Below are 15,490 nucleotides of genomic sequence, written 5' to 3'. Positions count from 1 at the left end.
GTTGAAATTGCATATTTGGGCAATGGGATCTTCTTGTATACATTATACCACAACTCCTAAGAATGTTGGCACAACTCCTAATATGGTTGGAATGTCCTAACAGGGATTCGAAGTCTCCTAACAGGGACTCTTTGTATTAAATGTTGTAATAGACTCCTAACAAGGTCCATCCTCTAACAATGAATGTTTATATTAGTACATCATCTTGTCAACATCATTCCCACTAGGGCTTTCCCTTTGATAAATGGTTTCCCTACTCAACATATTTGGTGTAATTGTCTATGTGCATTTTATTATGGTTTCTATTTACTTTGGTTGAATGGTTAAGTTTTTTTTAATGAAGATACATGTTTTAATTGTTGGATAACTGATTCACCCCCCATGCTCTTAGTTATCTTGGTGGACTATTGTTTCTAACAATTGGTATCAGAGCATTAGGTCATTGAAGAAAAAGTTTAATAGCTTTGGGAGATCCATAGTGAACATGTTTTGGAAAGGTAGTCCGAAGTTTGATGGAACAAATTATGACATCTGGAAAGAAAAGATGAAGACACATTTCTTGTGTATGGGTCTGGTATATTGGATCTTGACAAAATCAGCAAAGACAATCATTGAAGAAAAGGATTTGGAAATTTGTACCAAGGCAAAAATAGATCTTTTCATGTGTGACATGAAAGCTAGAGAAGCACTATTGATTGCACTTCCTGAAATTGAGTACAATTAGGTAAAATGACTTGCTACTTCACATTTGATTTTGAAAGCTTTGGAAAATAGTTTTGAAGATGATGCACATTCTAAGAAGTTGAGACTAAAAATTTGGATTTGTGCATTTCAAGATGCTAAAATGATGGAAGATGAATCTGTAAGAACATATATAGGTAGGATATCAAAAATTACTGTAGGTATTAAAGCTCAAGGAGGAACCAAATATGATGATGAGGTTATATTGAAGATATTGAAGACTCTAACTCCACCATTCAAGTCAGTAGTTCAGATGATATAGTTGTTGATATCATGCACCAAAGATTTTATAAAGGAGATGTTGCTTGGAAGACTTGAAGCAGTTAAGAATGAACTGAGATAGTTTGAAGAATTGAGTAGAATAGAGATAACCTTCAATGCATTGAATATTTAACCTAATTTATCAAGGAGCACAAGTGTTAGACGAGATTTTGCTAGCAACAACAAATTGAAGAAGATAGAAAGATTGATGAAGCAATAACCCTTCTGGTAAGAAGTGAAAAAGGAGGTAAGAAAATATTTAAATGTTGGACTTGTGATGAATATGGTCATTATCCATCTAACTATCCTAAAAGGGAGAAAAAGTTAAGGGAAATCATAAGCCTAGAAAAGCTAGAGAATGTTCGTATGCAAATGAAGATAATGATTTTGATAAAAAAGCATTAAGTGCTAGTAATGATGAAATTGGATTTGTGGCAATTAAAGAAGAAAGTCCAAAGAAGGTAGCTTTGGTATCATAGGTTGAGAAGAAATCTAACTGGATAATTGAAAGTGGTTGTTCACATCATATGAATAGTGATATGAACAAGTTTGTTGACTTCAAAAGTCAGGATGGAGGAATTGTCAGAGTTGGAAATAATGCACCATGCCAAGTAGAAGGTATTGGATCTATAACTCTTGATGGTAAAAATAGTATTGAGGATGTATACTTTGTTGATGGTTTAAAGCATAATATTTTGAGTGTTGGACAACTAGTAGAAAAATGTTATTAGTTACAGTTCATAGAAAAGACATGCATGATCAAAGATAAAGATAGAAAGGTAATTAGAATAGGAACAAGATCTAGAGGTAATGTATTTCAATTAAATCCTACTGAAATTACATGTTTGGTTTCAAAGGTAGATGATATTTGGTTATGGAATAAGAGATTTTTTCATATAAACTTTGATGGTATTGTGAGGACTAGTAGAGTGTTTTCTATTAGAGATTTGCCAAAAATTGTAAAGCCTACTAACACAATTTGGAAGGAATATATTTTGGCAAAGCATAACAAAACTTATTTTCCCATCAAGAAGTTCACCACTACAACAAAGTTGGAGATTTTAAACACTGATCTTAGTGGTCCTAAAAAGGATAAAGGAATCTATGGTGAAAAATATTTTATGGTTCTAGTTGATGATTTCTCTACAATGATGTGGGTTGCATTTCTTAAAGAGAAATCTAAGGCATTTGACAAGTTTAAGATATTCAAGAATAGAGTTGAGAATGAATCTGGTATGACGATTAAATGTTTAAGATCATATAGAGAAGGAGAATTTAATCCAAATGAGTTTAACATGTTTTGTGAAGAAAATGGAATTAAAAGACAACTATCAACTCTAAGAACCCTTGAATAGAATGACATTATAGAGAGAAGGAATAAGTCTATTGCAAAAGTTGCAAGAGCTACATTAGAAAAGAATGATGTATCAAAGACATTTTGGAAAGAAGCTATGAATACAATAGTCTACACTATGAACTAAGTACAAGTTAGGAAGGACACAAACACGACATGTTATGAACCGTGGTTTGGTCACTCACATATAGTTAAGTCTTTTAGAATATTTGGAAGTAAGTGTTACATGAAGAGAGATGATGACATTGGTAAGTTTGATGCTAGAAGTGATGAATGTATGTTTCTTGGTGATTCATTGAAAAGAAATGCTTATAGATGTTATAATCAAAGAACTAAGACTATTACAAAAAGTGAAAATGTGAGAATTGATGAGAAATTTAGAATACAAAAGAGAATAGTTGATTACAATTCAGATGATGATGTTGTTACTAAGCCAAGGAATGATGAGGTATTTCTTGAGACTAACAATGATTTTTTGAATGAAGGAGAGAAAAGGTAGGAACAAAGCTTGGAACCTTCAGTAGAGTAAGAGTTGAGATAAAAATTCCTACTTCAGGAAAGAACATGGTAAAGAATCACCCATTCGAATAGATCATCAAAAGAAAAGACAAAGGTGTGATGACAAGAAGTAGAGTTAATGAAGAACTATAATTGATATCTCAAGTTGAGCCTAAGAATGTAAATGAAGCATGTAAAGATGAATATTGGAAGCAAGCTATGAAAGAGGAATTGGATCAAATAGAAAAGAATGAGACATGGGAATTGGTCCCTAGTCCAGCAGACAAGAATGTGATAGGAACTAAATGGGTACTCAAGAACAAGAAAAATGAGCAAGGAGAAGTTGTAAGAAACAAAGCAAGATTGGTATGTAAAGGTTACTAACAAAAATAAGGAATAGATTATGAGGAGACTTATGCTCAAATGGCTAGAATAGAAGCAGTAAGATTATTCTTAGCCTATCTAGCATAGAAGAAATTCAAAGTATATTAGATGGATGTCAAGTCAACATTTTTGAATGGAGAACCTGAAGAAGAGGTATACATTGAGCAACCTAAAGGATGTCCTTTGACAGATGACAAGGATATAGTATACAGACTAAGGAGAGCATTGTATCGATTGAAGAAAACACCTAGAACCTAGTTTGTGTGGTTGGACAAGCATTTGACAAAGCTTAGATATAGCAAAGGTATGAAAAATAGTAATATGTATTGGAAAGAAACTGATGATGCTTTGATGATTTTGGTAATATTTGTTGATGATATTATATTTGGAGGAATTGATTAAGAATGTAAGAAGTTTGCAAAAGAAATGAAGAAAGAATTTGAAATGAGTATGGTAGGAGAGATGAAATATTTCCTAGGATTGTAGATTGTAGAAAACAAAGAAGGAATCTATATTTCTCAGACTAAGTACTTGAAGGATTTACTAAAAAGGTTTGGTTTGGAAACATGTAAATCTATTGGAATACCTATGGTAACTAGACACAAGTTATCTACAAAGGATGAGATACCTACTATTGAGTAGAAGAAGTAGAGATCTATGATCAGAGGATTGCAATATCTGACTCACACAAGGCCAGTTATAGTAAATGCAGTTGGAATTGTTGCAAGATTCGAGGCTAATCCTAGAGAAGCACATTATGCAACAATGAAAAGGATATTTAGATATCTAAAGGGAACATTTGAGTTTGGATTATGGTATGACAGATCCAATGATTTTATTCTAAGTGCTTATACTATTGTAGATTGGGCAGGCCATGTGGATGACAAAAAGAGGACCAATGGAGGAGCTTTCTTTCTTGGAGGTGTAATACCCCAAAATTAGCACATTGTCATGTTAACCAATTCTAGTCTATTTGATCAACCCTAAAGTCCCATATTACTAGGCAAATCTTATTCTAGTTCTGGCTACTTGACTTAATTGTCAGATGTAGAAAAACCCTAATATGCATTAATCACACTATTTATTTAATTCCTAATGTATCGACTTGAATTAGCTACATTAAACCTATTGATTAGATTAGATTTAATTTAAAATGTTTATACTTTGGTTAAATTAAATTATCTCCTAAAGCTAATATACTAAGGAATTAAATTTAATAATTTCCTTATCTTAATTGTCAAGTTTAATTACTCAATTAATTAAGATATGCATTTATGAGGTCATATCTCCTTTTATAAAATTAAATAACCTTCTAAATTCTTCTCTTCAGTTTAGGAATGGGAATTCTGAGTGATCCATCTCTCAAATTGGAATCCACTTAATCCACTTTCTCTCACACTCAAGTGAATTTTAGTTAACTCTCTATCACACTCAGGATCTGAGTTAGTTAACCTCATCTACACTGGGAATTTTCCATTCTGACCGGATCTCATCTTCAATCCTGGCCATTAATCTGAGTTGATCTCAACCGTGGATTGATTTCAAAAATTCTATTTAAGAGGCTTCTAATTCCTTAGTACAGAGGTTGGAAATTGAATTTTATCGAATTACTATCGAATTGCATACTCATTTTCTTAATATTCTCATAGCTTTCATTGCTTAGCATTAATATCATATAGATTAAAATGCAATCATATAGTTTAATTTGCTTAATTTTTTATTATATTAATTACATCTGTCATCTAGATTAATTACATTATCATATAGCTACATAAATCCTTCATACTAAAAGGTTTAGTTGCCCACTTCTTAGTTTGAGAGCAAAGGAAAATTCCTTCTAGTTAGAAGACAATAGGTCATGCTAATTAGATTACTCAGATGAAAAATTCAATGTTCATTTCAAGATGATCTCTTAGGTAAAGACTATGTTGAATTGTGGGATAATCTCTTTCGCGATAGTCACTAGTTGTTTTAACTACGTCTGTCTACTATCACTAGTGTCACTTTTCGAGGTTCCCCTCATGGATAATCTCTTTTGTGACAGTCACTAGTTGTCCTAACTATGTCTGCCTACTATTTCTAATGTCACTTTTTGATATTCCTCTCATGGAAGATCTCTCTCATGTTAGTCACTAGTTGTTCTAACTATGTCTGTCTATTGTCACTCAATTTCCTACTAAGGTTCTTTTTACTGAAGATTCCTCTTTGACTTTAGTCACGAGTTTTTCTAACTGTGTCTATCTATTTTTGTCACCTTACTAAAGAGATTTATTTCATCCATGTTCTGGACATTGACCCTTGACATCAATCCTATTATACAAAAAACAAACTTAAAATGATGAACTTGTTTGGGATATGCTAAGATTTTCTTTGCTTGTTTTGCTTTCACTTTATTATGTCCCTTCGAGCAACTCAATGATATATCTCTCAACTATAGAAGCAAGAATTAGGGGCATGATCTTTTCTTTGTTTTTCTATTTTTGGTTTAGTTCCAATGATTTGGAGCATCCATATAAGTAGGGTGTCCACTATAAGAGCCTCCATCCTATAGTGGATGGTTGTGTATACCTCAACTCCTCTAATATGGACTCTTCATTGAGGTTGGTTCTTCTCCTTTCTTGTTGGAGTGAATTCTCTATGCTATACTAGATACTAATACTCATCCTGCTAAGAGAATGTACATGTCACTGTGAGTATACACAACACTTCTATCTCAATTTATGAATGCAAGGGTCAATGCAGACATAACACTTACTAATTAATTAGCATAAGAAATATCTCTCATGTATCTAGTGTGCCTATATGCAAGAAACATTCTGGTCATACTAGCATTTATGCTTTGATGCTTATGTTAAGTTGCTACATTAAAAGGGGCAAATTTTCTAGTCATTCTAGCTTCTTGTGCCTCAAATGATTACATTTAATCTTGAAAAAACTAGAACATGTGTCATATTCATATTTCTATTATTAAAATGTTAGTGGGAATTGTATGACACGTGGGACTTATCTAAATGCTCAGTGATGATAATTGTCAAAGCTTGGTAACCAGACCTAGGGTTGTACCTAGCTTAGGAATTACATTTAGTAGTGACTTGCATTGCATAAGTGCATGGTTCAATAACTAATTTACTTATATCCTTTGTGATGAGGTATTGTTCGCTCCTTCAAAGTATCATGTTTCTTCACGACTGCACAAGCATTTGGTTCTTTGGTTTATCCTCTCATTCCTCAATAGATACCTGTCAATATCAACAAAAGCATGGAATACTACATGAGATGTCAGTCCATTCACATTTTTCATTTCATACATAATTTCATAATCCATCTTATCTACACTACATTCATACATCAAATCAAATTTGCATTCATACATCACATCATATTTGCATTTCATAATCGTAACATAAAACATCTCATGTACATCAAATTAAAAAATAGAAAGTGACACATGCAAATGGTACTCAACTTAGAATCTCGTATATATATATATCAAAAAGAGTACATTGGTTCACAATTGTATGCTACTCAAGCTCTGTCAATAAAAATGGTTCAGAATAATGCTGGCACACCAATGGATACAAAGCCAAATAAAAATTACAATAAAAAAGAATCTAACTCTCTCCTTCCCCCTCACCTCCTAGTGGTGGAGGAGGAGGAAGCAGTAGAGGCATATCTGGTCTTGCTGCGGGGTGCACACCTCCTAACTCTCGTGCATATCGTGAAAACCTAGGAACCTACTTTTCCTTGTCTAGAACAACCACTAAATAAGCCATAAATAAAATAATAGGCTACTTAGGCTAACTATAGCCAGATCTCATCCTGTTACTTCTCCGATCTTTGTGCCGCTTGTTCTAGCTCTCTCGTAGCTCTTGGATCTCACATTCTCGATCCACAATCTGGGGATCTCTAAAAATTACCTAGATTTGTATCTCTCTAAGCTATTGCTATATGACCCATATCCTCTCTCTCAATCTCCTTAGGGGCTCTTGGGTTTGTGCTAGGATATATTTTCCCTGTGGTCTAGTAGGCTGATCTTGCATCTCTTTATCACCCTACTCAACTAGCTGCTGCTCCTCTGTACCAGGTCTCTACTATCACCTCTCACCTGTCCTACTCCCACTAGCATCTAGGTCTAATCCCATCTAACTTAGTGGAATCTAGACCTATTTAGTCTGATGTCTCACCTATGTTGGCTACTCTAGTCACTGTGGTGGTGCCTGGGGAGCCTGCACTAGTTGTTTGGGAGCTGCCACCCCCACTGGATCTATAAAGCATGAGATGGGATGAATCATGAAATATACCTAGTGAGATGGCATCATCCCCTTGTCCACTACTGCTGGAAGGTAGTCCCACTGTGCTATAATCGAGTTGTGCACATTGATCATAAACCTTTTGGGATCTAATCTCTACGACCATCTGCACTCCAATCTCTAGCTAATCGTGCATAGGAGTAGTACTCTTGTGAAATATCCTATGGCCTCCCATATTGCCACCACACATGAGTAAGTAGAAATCTCTCCACTGCCTACACAGATTGAACTATCATTGGTTGTGACGCGAACATATAACTTAGTTCTTGAGGCTCATCATCCCAATCCTCAATCTCTCTCTAGGGCTGCCATACTATGGACACCAAGTCATTAAGATGGGCTTTCCATTGCTCAGTCTTCCCTAGAGCTATTTAGGTAAGCTAGCCTCTATATCTACAAATATAGGGCTCCATAGGCTACCTCTCATCCTCAAAAATGGGCCTCACGACTGGTAGATGCTCCCATGCCCAGATCTAGAGAACATAGACCCTAATGGCCATGCTCTTCCTCTCATGATATATATGTGCAAGCATGCTTTGACCCCACCCATATCTCTCTGGGGTCTCTAACATCATCTGGAGTATCTTGCCCCATCTGCACTCTAATATGTGTTGACCTCTATCAGGCTTCAAGAAATAATTGATGAAAATACCCAAAATTGATGCCAACCTATGAGCAAGACCATAGGTATGCATGAGATCATCTCATGTGATCGCTCTACCCATAATCAAGTCCTACTAAAAGATGGGCTATAGTGCCTCTGTACCTACTCATAGAACTGTGTCACAGACCACTCTCGAATCATTGAAAGGGATCCTCAGTATCTGATAGATGTCCTCCAAAGTGATATTCATCTCCCCCTATGAAAGATGAAAGGTGTTCATCTTTGAATGGATACACTCCACCAGTGTAGTTAGTAGGCTGTGATTCACCTATATTGGTGGAATCTAACGAACCCAATCTATCTATATGTGTCATATCCGCATCATCAAGTTATTGCAACAAAGCTCCATATGGCAGGTAATGAGATCAAAATTCAATATCATCAAAGGTAACTTGCACACACAAACAAATACAACATGCAAATGATCAATTTCTACTTGAAAAATGAATGCAACAAAAATAAATGTAAAACTTGCAATGAAAAAATCAAAATTACAACTTTAAAACTTGCATCTTACACTAGAATCTCACATGAAATCTCACATCCTTGCCCAAGATTGCACATCTTCATGCAAGAAGCAATCAAGCACTTAGTGAAGAACACCCAAAATCTAGGGTTTCTCGTGCAACATGTGGGCATCTCCCATATGAGAGAACCCACTGAACTAGGTGAAGAAGTACAAGATTGGTACTTCTTTGTGCAAAATGCAATTAGTCTTGTGCGTAGAGTAACATCCTCGTGCAAAATTTGGCATAGAAAATTTTTAAAACTCCAAAAAATGTGCTAAAAACACCTTATAAAGTGTGAAAAACTTAATGCAGGGCAAGGTTATCAACCACTCACTGGATGCCCATAATCTACTGGTTAGCTATGTCATCAGGAGTGCTCAAATTGATGTGTAGACAATGGGATCACCATCTTTGCCTTAGAGCTCTCTTCTTCACTAAAGAAAGAAGTGTGAATGATTTGAAAATGACCTTGTAGGACTTTATATAGGTTTAGACCTAATTTTTCAAAGTGCCCAGATTGAAAATCACCCGATGATTAATTTGACCATTCTTAATCCATTATTGGGATCAAATTTGAAATTTGTCACACTTAAATAACTCAAAATCATATTTTAAAATTTTGGGACTGACATGATCGAACACTTGTGTAGTCCAATTTTTATGATACTTTGTGAATCTTGGAATCTTTTCAAATCACAATTTTTTCCAAATTTTCTAAAAATTCTTGAAAAAGTCAACTCTGGTCAGCCTTTTTTCAAACTTGGTCTTTTGGACCTCACAATCACTCCATATTGACTTCAAATTTTTCTCTTGATCATTCTCATCTCTTCTATATTCTTTTTTCAATCTCTAATTTCTTCCATATTTCTCTATATACTACTCTACATCACATTTTTGGTGTGTCATCTTTTGATTTCACTCCTGAGAGGATAGGGTGATTACATCATTGACTCTCAATTTCAACTCAATCTAAATCTTATGTTCTCATCACTTGGGGCATCTTGTTCCCCTCTATTTGGCATCATTCATCATCTATCTCATCTTTTGATCAGCTGATCACATCTTATAATAGTCTTTATCAGAGTTTGATGGATAGGTATTGGGATAGTCTAAACCCCAATTCCTGAGGGTCAAGATCATTTTGGGGATGATTCAATGGCTCATGATGGGATCTTGCTATCTTCTATGGCCAGGTATCTAGGTGTTCTACCTAAATCCCTTAAGGTTAAGCTTTGTTCTGGAGATAATCTTTAAATGCTTATCAATTTTGGTATTTAGGTTTTCTATCTGAATCCCTTAAGGTTAAGCTCTATTTTGGAGATAATCTTTAAAATCTTATCAATTTAGGTATCTAGTTGTTCTATTTGGATCCCTTAAGGTTAAGCTACATTTTGGAGATAATCTTTAAAAGCTTGTCAATCTTGGTATCTAGGTGTTCTATGTGGATTCCTTAAGATTGAGCTCTATTCTGGAGATAATATTTAAGCTTGTCAATTTAGGTATCTAGGTGTTCTATGTGGATTCCTTAAGACTAAGCTCCATTCTAGAGATAATCTTTAAAAGCTTATCAATCTTGGTATCTAGGTTTTCTATCTAGATTCCTTAAGAGTAAGCTATATTCTAGAGATAATCTTTAAAAGCTTATCAATTTTGGTATATAGGTGTTCTATCTAGATTCCCTACGATTAAGCTTCATTCTATAGATAACCTTTAAAAGCTTGTCAATTGGTCTCTGTATCATCAATTTTAGAACCAATCTCATTTCTTGATCTTTGCATCATACTTATGATTTTCTTTAAATTGAATGTGTTGCTTGCACATTCATTCAAAGAGGGGAAAATGTAATACCTCAAAATTGGCACATTGCCATTTAACCAATTCTAGTCTATTTGATCAACCCTAAAGTCCTATGTCACTAGGAAATTCTCATTCTGGTTCTTGCTACTTGAATTAATTTTCAAATGAAAAAAAAAACCCTAATCTGCATTAATCACACTATTTATTTAATTCCTAAGGTATCAACTCGAATTAGCTACATTAAACCCATTGATTAGATTAGATTTAATTTAAAGTATTTATACTTTGGTTAAATTAAATTATCTCCTAAAGAAAATATACTAAGGAATTAAATTTATTTAATTTAATAATGTCCCTATCTTAATTGTTGGGTTTAATTAATCAGTTAACTAAAATATGCATTTATGAGGTCATATATCCTTTTATTAAATTAAATAGCCTTCTAAATTCTTCTCTTTAGTTCAAGAATTGGAATTCTAAATGATCTATCTCTCAAATTGGAATCCACTTAATCCACTTATTCTCACATTCAAGTGAATTTCAGGTAACTCTCTATCACACTCAGGATTTGAGTTAGTTAACCTCACCTACACTGGGAATTTTCCATCCTGACTGGATCTCATCTTCAATCTTGGCCATTGATCTAAGTTGATCTCAACCATTGATTTATTTTGGGAAGTCTATTTAAGAGGTTTCTAATTCCTCACTATAGAGGTTGGAAGTTGAATTGCATTGAATTACTGTTGAATTGCATACTCATTTGCTTAATATTCTCATAGCTTTCATTGGTTAGCATTAATATCATATAGATTAAAATGCAATCATATAGTTTAATTTTCTTTATCTATTATGAGATTAATTGCATCTTTCATCTAGATTAATTGCATTATCATATAGTTGTATAAATCCTTTGTACTAAAAGGTCTAGTTGCCTACTTCTTGGTCTGAGAGAAAAGGCAAAATCCTTCTAGTTATAAGGTAATAGGTCGTGCTAATTAGATTACTCAGACGAACAATTCAATGTTCATTCAGGGATGATCTCTCAAGTAATGACTATGTTGAAGTGTGTGTGAGAATTCAAGACCCATAGTTCATGCATATAGGAGGAGGATTGGTTTCTTGGTTAAGCAAGAAGCATGATTCTACATCTAAAAGTATAATAGAAAAAAAGTATGTTGCAGAAAAAAAATTGTAATCAAGTCATTTGGATGAAACAGTTGCTGAAGGATATAAAGATAGAAATTAGTAAACCTATTGTTATAGACTGTGACAACACAAGCACGATAAATATATCTAAGAATCTAGTATTGAATTCGAGGACTAAGGAAATTTCTATTATCATATATTAAGAAAAAAAGTTGCAGAAAAGGAAATTAGATTGGAGTATGTGAGCACTAAAGAGCAGATTGTAGATACATTCACTAAGCCTCTTCCCAAAGAGACTTTTGAGTATTTGCAAGGTATGCTTGAGGTTATTCCCCTTCCTAAATTAGAGTAGAAGATGTAAGAGTGCATCACTCCAGGGTAACATAGCACCATTGTTTTCCTGGACTAGATGCTGATGCTTCCTGTATGGGGGACTATCTATGATAGACAAAGTCATCTAGGACTCTTCTTGATATTTTTTTGAACAATGTCTTTTGACACTTGAGCTAGTAAGTTATTGTTGAGTTTGATGTAGAAATGTTGGTTGCAGAAACCTTTGACATTGATGTCAATGGGGGAGAAGTATTGTATGAAAAATATTATACTAAGGGAGAAGTTTGGCAGTATGTTGAGGAAGATGTTTGACATAAACATAGTATGTGGAATAATATTTTGGTATAGATCACATTGAGGTATATCAATGGGGGAGTATGATTGATGAAGAGGATTTGAAGATGGACAATCTTTTGTTGGTATTCTTGGAACTAGATGTTTTTTATCTATGTTGCCATCAATGCCAAAGGGAGAGATTGTTGAAATATTGGGAAGATTTTTTGAAGATTGGTTGGAAGCATGAATGCTAATGATATGTTACATTCATGATTGAGTTTTTCATTGATGTCAACATAGCATGTTTGATGTCTACATAGTGGTCTTCTATGGTATTTGACAAAAGAACATTAGAAAGATCAAGTTGGTATGGATGACTAGTTGAACATTATAACACCTAAGTTTATGGGAGATAATTCTGAGTATCTAGTACATGAAGTTAAAATTTGAAGTAGAAAGGACAAGCCTAGAAGAAGTTATGTAAGTTTTGGTAATGTCTATTCTAAGATAGAGTTTACAGAGGCATGTTCTGGTAAACTTGTCATATCTCCTAGCAGAGTTGATATCTTGAGGATCAAGGTTGAGGACATGAAGAAGACATGTTGGTGATGATGTGGCTAAGCTAACTCATCATAATATTGCATGTATGGAAAATTATTCAAGTTGCAAGGAAAAAGATTAAGGTTATCACTAAGTGTAACATGTTCTTAATGTGGTCCTATAATAATTAATTAAGAAGGACTAACAACTGAATCAAGGAATTATTTTATGGATTTTATATAAAGGAAAGACATTCTCCTTTATCATGTGGTGTAAATGAATGGATGAATGCAAATTGTGAATGTTCACAAAGTAGCAGAGAGTGCGGAATGCGAAGTTGAGTAGAGTAGTACAGAAGTGAAGGAAACTTCATTGCCGAGGTTTTGCTGAGTGATCCAAGGTTTGGTATTTGGATTTGAGGTTCATGACCTAGTCTACAAGGTCTAATAGTGATTGGTCCAATTGATAGGACAGAGGAAAGATCAAAGGAAAGAAGAAGATAACAATAAATTACTTGTTTGAGTAGTGCGCTCTTCTTGTAGTTGAAATTGCATGTTTGGGCAGTGGGTTCTTCTTGCATACATTATACCACAATTCCTAACAGGGTCCATCCTCTAACAAGGAATATTTGTATTAGTACATCATCTTGTGGGCATCATTCTCACTGGATTTTATTTTTCTTTGATCAAGGGTTTCCCTAGTCAACATATTTAGAGTAATTGTCTATGTGCAGTTTATTATGGTTGATGTTTACTTTGGTTGAATGGTTAAGTCTGTTTAATGAAGATAAGTGTTTTAATTGTTGGATAACTGATTCACCCCCCCTCTTAGTTATCTTGGTGCACTATTGTTTCTAACAATAATATCCTCATTCCAAGTGTCCTAGAGCTGAAAAGTGTAATTGATGCAATGAAGGCCTAAAGATCAATAACTCCAAAGAAAAAATGATGCTTTATCAAAAGTGTTACATTCTCCCTGCAAGATGTGACAAGTGTCACCCCTTCTCTCTCTCTCTCTCTCTCTCTCTCTCTCTCTCTCTCTCTCTCTCTCTCTCTTATGATATTGTAGCCATATTTGGTATCCTCCTTATAGGTTGAGACTGTAATAGATGACTTACTAGTGAATCCTATTTTTAGAATGTATCTATTCAAAGATGCTTTGTGTGGTAATCATGAAATATAATTGGCCAATTCTAAAGAGCCTATAAATGTAACTTTTAGAGAAATGAATAACATCAACAAAATTATTATGTGGGAAAACCCTAGTAGCTAGGACTACTGTGTGAGACTCTGCATCTACATTCTAATTTCGCCATTCATGTTAGTTTAGTTTTAACTCTTGCATGGGCTTGGAAATGAAATGTGCTCTTAATGAGATTTGTGGGATTGAAGATAAACTATATTTTGTTGCTTTCTCTTCAATGGTTGTATGACTTATTACCATCATTCATAGTACTTCCTCATTTCCTTTGTTCTATGCAAGCTAGTTTTTTCATGTGAATTTTCATTGCTGTGTGAGAGGCTTAGGATTTGGTTAATGTAAAGAGCTGAGTAGTAAGAAAAATGGTTGTTGTGAAACTTTAGTAACTTGGGCAATCAAAATATTATTTATTAATATCATTTTCTCCTCTTACGCAGTATGCATCAATAGTTAGTCTTGCATTTTTGCATCATTCTTTTAGTGGGTAAACTAGATTGCATTTAGGTACTAGAAGGGCTTAAAAATGACTCATATGTGTTCATAGTTGTGAAGGTTGTGAGTTATCATCTAAAATTCTCCTAGATTTCTTGAAGTGTTGGGCAATTTGGTTATACCTCTTTTTCTCTTAGGTTAAGAGCATACCCCCAAAATTGTTGATCTACTAAAAATAATATTCATTGCAAATCTTTGCACATAAGGGAGTTATACCTTTCAATTTAGGGGTCCTTGATAGAACACCTATGTTGATCCATTCTAGTGCTAACTACTTTGTCTTTCACCACATTGGGTGCATTAAGAGTCAAGGTATAAACCACATTCCAAAGAAGACAAACTGTTGACAAACAATATAGTATGGTTGCATGATTTGAGAGATCAAAGGCATGCAAAAATACTAATTGTATGTTTATTTTTATGTTATAAAAACATAATATAATTTTTAGATTTATTTCTTAAAAAAAGATTAATTATTAATTTTAGAAATTAATAAAAGTATATATATATATAATTTATTTATTTTAAAAATTAAATAAATAAATACTATTTATTTTCTTATAAGTAGATTTTTAATATCAATTATTTTAAAAATTCTTAGTGGGATATAACTTATTATATATTTATTAATGCAAGAGGAGTTACAAATTAATAAATATATAATTGTGATTTAGTTATCTTTTAAGAGAAGCTATAGTGGAGTTCACTATATAATCAACTAGTTATGAATATTTAATATTATGAGAGAAATTGTTAAAATTAAAATTTCAAGTTTGAGTTATCTCTAGCTGAATCATGAATTAAAGGAAAAGTAAATATTAATATTGGACTTAAATAGAAGTCAAATTAATATTTTAGAAATGAAATTGATATTAATTTTTAATCTAATAATATACATTTATATTATTAATTAAATCATTCATGATTTAAGATTATTTAAATTAATAACATGATAATATTGCATGATATTTTATATGCACAAAGA

The sequence above is a fragment of the Cupressus sempervirens genome, chromosome 11 (assembly GCF_028749045.1).
Source record: "Cupressus sempervirens isolate cs-2001-9-10 chromosome 11, ASM2874904v1, whole genome shotgun sequence".
Taxonomy (NCBI): domain Eukaryota; kingdom Viridiplantae; phylum Streptophyta; class Pinopsida; order Cupressales; family Cupressaceae; genus Cupressus; species Cupressus sempervirens.
The sequence above is the reverse complement of the archived record's forward strand: the minus strand, read 5'-3'. Positions refer to the sequence as shown.